The sequence below is a fragment of the Vipera ursinii genome (genome assembly GCF_947247035.1).
Source record: "Vipera ursinii genome assembly, chromosome: 9".
Lineage (NCBI taxonomy): Eukaryota > Metazoa > Chordata > Lepidosauria > Squamata > Viperidae > Vipera > Vipera ursinii.
In genome coordinates this window covers 16,603,392-16,609,233 of record NC_139523.1, presented here as the reverse complement: position 1 = coordinate 16,609,233, position 5,842 = coordinate 16,603,392, and positions in this window count along the sequence as shown.

Below are 5,842 nucleotides of genomic sequence, written 5' to 3'. Positions count from 1 at the left end.
TTTGTGATTTCTAAGAATTGCATTATACCACGTGTGGACAACATCCTCACAGGTCTCTTTATGACCTCTGGACTTCAACTCCCAGAATTCCTGTGCCAGTATGACTAACAGGAATTCTAGGAGTTGACATCCACGGATTGTAAAGGGGCCATATTTGCCCACCCCTGCTTTACACATGGCAGCATATGGCTTCATTTCTCCTGACTAAGTTGTTCTCTGGATTGAGTCATTCTCAAAAGCCCCTGAGATGTTCTTCAGAGCTATTAGTCTCCACAAAAGGGGGCAGGTGGGCCCCCAAACTACATCTCTGTGTCTTTTTGATCACTAGGGTGGCAGGGGGTGGTTCTCACAGAAAAGGACATCTTTTTCAAAAATAAAGCAACGGCAGCTTCAGCCGTTCATCGTTTTGAGGAAGGAGAACACCATCTGCCATTTTTAATAATAGGCAGCCTGTTTATAAGTAGGAGTTCTGACTTAAGCTGGATTTAGAGCTGCCTGCAATTGCACCTAGGTGTTCCTATATCCCTACACTGCGAAAGGGTTGATGGGTATACAGAGGTTGCAGATGGTTGCAGACAGGCTGACATGCACACCTCCCAAATCCCAACTGCGCATCATACGAAAGTGAGTGTCGTGATTGGTTGATCCAACTTCCTGTTGGGAGACTTTCTTGTTTGAGCACCCCCTAGCAAGAATGAACATTCACAGATGTATGAATGCAACAGCTATGCAACCGACTCTGAATGACAAACGCATACATTCCCTCCCATGATGGACAAGTCTAATCCAGCCTTTCAATATAAATTTGGGTTCAAGACAGGAAGGGAACTTGTTCTTAAACTGGAATCTCCCTGTATTTGGGGTATACATAGAATTGAGAGCCCACAAAGTGCAAGATGGTAAAATAATACAAATGGTTATATAAAGATCAAGCTCCTGACTCTGGGCTTATTGTATGGTGATTGTAACTGGTCTTAAAAAGTAACTGAATGACCATTGGTTTGGTAGCCAAGAGTAAAAGATTTGTATACTTTTATATTTGTATACTTTGCCGCCCCAGGTCTGGATTTTTGCAGCACAGAGAAGGGAGACCTAGGAGATTAATGATCAACTAGTAAATCTACAAACCCTCTCTAGTGGCAAAGCCCCAAAGGGTCATGTAGGTGCCTGGGTCTAGGAAAACAAAAATAAAAACGTGAGGCTGCATTTTCCATGCATTAAAGTGAATGCTTCTAGCAAGAACATAAAAAAGAAAGCTGTACAAACTGAAACTTTAAAAATAGCAAAGCAAAAAACAAAGCAGTTGGTCCTAGAGTTTCATGCAGACTTGAATATACCACACAGGATGGAGACTTTCAGATCTGGCTGGGTTCAAATGTCATGCTAAGGTATGATGGTGTTGTTTCTGACTTTTTTAAATACTTTTTTTAGCTTTTTTATAGGTAGTCCTAAACTTACAATCCTTTGTTTAGCAACCATTCAGAGTTACAATGGCACTGAAAAAAGTGTTTCATGACTGGTCCTTGCACTTACAACAGTCATAGCATCCCCCGTTCACATCATCAAAATCCAGGTGCTTGGCAACACACATGTATTTAAGATGGTTGCACCATCCCAGGGTCATGTAATCACCATTTGTGCTCTTTCCAGCCTACTTCTGACAAGCAAGGTCAATGGGGGTGAAGCCTGGCTCAAAACCACTAACGGTATATACCAGAGGTCCTCAAATGTGGCCACTTTAAGACTTGTGGACTTCAACTCCCAGAATTCCCCAGACAGCTATGAGGACCCCTGGTATATATGCAACCATAGCTTTTAGCAAAATCCATATAAAATTGCAAGAATCTGTATCAGTTCAATACAAGGGATCTTGGAAGTCTTCTAGTCGAATCCCCTGTTCAGGCAGGAAACCCTTCAGACAAATGGTTGTTCAATCTCTTCTTAAAAAGGTCCAGTTTTGGAGCATTCACAACTTCTGGAGGCAAGTCATTCCACTGATTAATTGCTTTCACTGTTAGGAAATTTCTCCTTAGTTCTAGGTTGCTTTTCTCCTTGATTAGCTTTCATCCATTGCTTCTTGTCCTGCCTTCAAGTGCTTTGGAGAACAGGTAACCCCTTTTTCTTTGTGGCAACCTCTGAGATATTGGGACACTGCTAGAAACACTGAAAGAAAACAGCCTTTTCTTTCAAAAGAGCATAAACCTTTGTTCGTAAGAGGCCTATGTGAGACCTGATAAATGCTGAGAAGCTCTAGTCAGGCATTAAGCAGGTAAATGCCTCTTCAGGATCCAAGTAGCTGGTCAAAATAGCTATGCAGGACAGTTCACAGTGACCCCAAATGAGTGGGTGTCTCTTACATAGCCTAAAGTACAACACAATATCCGGTCACTACGTGCCCCTGATTGTGTCATCACCAACATTGTCAGTGAAGCTAAATCGCTTTCACTGCAAAAAAATGTTGTCAGGAGAACTGGAAAACAGTATTTGAAAAGTGGAAGTAGCTGAAGATGTCTTAAGTTGACTTGACTGTGGGTTGGGGATGAGATAAAAACACCATCATGATGACATGGCATAAGACTTTGGTTACTAGAATAAGTTTGAGCTGAAGTTATGGAATAAGCCCAAAGATTTCCTTTAGCCTCATCTGTGCAGGTTTCTTCAGGACTTTTGTCTGGGCCATTATTGGGAGATATTCCCAAACAACGTCCCAGAACTTTTTATCTATTATGCAAGTTCTGCAAGATGTTGCATTTTTCATATTAGAGCCTATTTTTCTCGCCTGAAGTTCACAGGCTAGGTTCCCCACACCAACTTAACCTGATTGCTCAACCCATTTTCTGAGTTTTCACAACATCATAAGCAACTGTCCTCATTGGGTTGTGTGAATGCAATCATTCTGTCCTTGCCCCAGGTTTGCGTGCAATCAGGTGGTTGCATCAGAGAGTCTGCCAACTTATTTGGTAGCAAATCAGGCCACTGGCCAGCTGAGACCAGGGGTGGGCAACCTCATGACCATGAGCTATTGTGGACCTCCATTCCCCATAATCCTCCATCAATGTGAATAGAGGCAAGGGCCAGTCCCAAACACCTGGTGTACACTTGTCGCTCGCTTCTGATTTATACACACTGACTGGTGGCAGTCAGTCAACCACAGGAGTCCTCCTGGACTCTTCCTGGTGATGTTAAGGATTGAATTTGAGACCTTCTGCAGGAAAAGCAGAGGCTCTGCTGTGGAACATGCTCCACGGTGGTTTTTCCTGCAATTTTGCATGGCATCCCAGAGCAGTTTAGCTGCAGGAGCCAACTTGCACAGATGGACCTTCCTCTCTCTTGCTTACGATATCAGCGAGAGTCCTTCTTGCTTTCTCATATCTCAGGGTAAAAATTCCAGGAAACTAATCTTTGTTTCTGAGTTTGAGATGGACTTGTGTCTTGCTGGGGGGAAAGATATAAATAACCCTCTTCCTGGTTTGAGTATTGTTTTGCAATTTAAGATGTACCAGAGAGCAGAAAAAAAGAAAAACAACAACAACCAACAGCAACCAAACCCTGACTCACAGCTGGGACTTTCAAAAAGCCATTTCTAGCTAGTGAAAAGGAACTTAGCACGGAGCTGAGCACAGAGTGAGCAGTGCAATCCGAAAGAAACTCTGTAACCCTAAATCTGTTGGATAGAATTAACATCAGCCTGTTGGTTGGGCAATCAGGAATTTAATTCCTCCCCGTTTTGCAATTATTTACATAGAATGCACACCAGGGCAAGGTTGTAAGATACAAATAGTCCTTGGCTGATGACCACGACTGAGCCCAAAATTTTTGATGCCAAGTGAGACATTTGTTAAGTGAATTTTGACATATTTTACAACCTTTCTTGCCACAGTTGTTAAATGAATCCATGGAAGTTGTTAAGTTAGTAAGGTCACAGAAGGAGGTTCCCAAAAGGCAATCATACGACACTGGGACACTGCAACTGTCATAAATATGAGTCTCTTACCAAGCATCTCAATTTTGATCATGTGACTGTGGGAATGCTACAACGGTTGTGAGTGTGAAAATGATCTTAAGTCACTTTTTTCAATGCTGTTGTAACTTTGTACAGTCACTAAACAAACTGTTGTTAAGTCAAGGGCTACCTCTACTTGCTGTGAGCTGGTTTGTACATGCAGACAGTGCAGTTAGCTTGCCCATATTTTATAAAAGAAATATAATTAGTTGAGTTCAAACATCAAGCAGATCCAGCCTTCCAAGGATGTGAATCTCAACACATCGCCCAGAATCCTCAATAAAAGCTTTGAGTTGGTCTTCACATTTGGAAAGTGTCTAGATAGGACAGGGGTAGGCAACCTTGGCTCTTTTATGACTTGTGGACTTCAACTCCCAGAATTCCTGAGCCAGCATGGCTCAGCTTGGAAACCTCTCCCTTTCCCCTCAGCATGGCTGGCTCAGGAATTCTGGGAGTTGAAGTCCACGAGTCATAAAAGAGCCAGGTGGCCTACCCCTGAGATAGGAGAAGGCTTGATCTATTGATCTATCATTTCCAGATGTGAAGACCAACTTCCAGAATCTGAGTGGCTTACATAATTATCCATAATTAACAAAACTACAGCTTTTGTGATCCTCTTTATCTTATAATAACATTTTTTAAAATTCTCTATGTACCCCATATACATCTGGCCAAATTCAGAAGAGAGTTATAGAAGACCAGTTTATTTGGTCAGTACTTTGAATAAATCAGACTGAAAAACTGTCTCTCCCCACAAAACTCAGAAACCACCCTACCCAGTTGGATCATCACCTCATCTATGGAGAATCTTGCTTCTCCAGATACTAAAATGCAGTTCCTGCACACCAAAGGACTGCCTGCTCCTATTTTATCAGAACAATGAGCTGTATTTTTAGGATTATGCTGCACTTTAGGCTGTAGACCAGACATGTCAAACACAAGGCCCTGGGGCCGGATCCGGCCCGCGAAGTAGTTTCATGTGGCCCGCGAAGCCATCCTGGAAACAGTGAGGGAACGGCCCCCACTGCCTTGACCCTCAGATCTGTCCCACTCCTGCCCAGGCCCCCATAGGCACCCTTGATGCGAACGATGTAGAGCTGGCCACGCCCACCCAGTAGGCCATATGCACTCTAGCCACGCCCACCCAGTAGGCCATGCCCACCCTGGCCATACCCACCCAGCCCCCTGAGGGCAACCGCAATGCTGATGCAGCCCTCAATGAAATTGAGTTCGACAGCCCTGCTGTAGACTGTGCCATGGGAAGGCTTTGCCCTAAAAACCAGCCTAAAAGCAAATATAAAGACATAGGTGAGAAGGAGCATGGAACTTTCACCTCTCTGTACTGAGCAGCTAAACTGGTTCAGCTACTTTGTCACCAGAACAGAACCAACAAGTTCTCCATTGTTTTGAGCTCATTAGAAGGGGTGTTTCAACTATATAAAAGATTCTTCTCTGTCACCATGGTTCTTTCTCAATGATGATTATGAAAGTATTGTGTGGGTTTTGTTTCTCTTTTTCTTAACCTAATTACATGAGCATGCTCCATACATGTAAACAATTAAATGAACATTTCCTAAAGATGCTTCCAGGCACCCAGCGATCATAGTATAGGTATACAGATATCCTCAAGCATGCAATCTGTAGAGTCAGTTCTTCCTCAGTTCATCCTAGTGGAGATACGAGAGACATAGTCACAGTTACAGACAACCATGTGACCATAGATTCTTCTTTCCCATCTCTTCTATCACGATCCTCATAGATAAATGCTCATAGAATAATAGAGTTAGAAGGGACCTTGGAGGTCTTCTAATCCAACTCCCTGCTCAATCAGGAGACCCT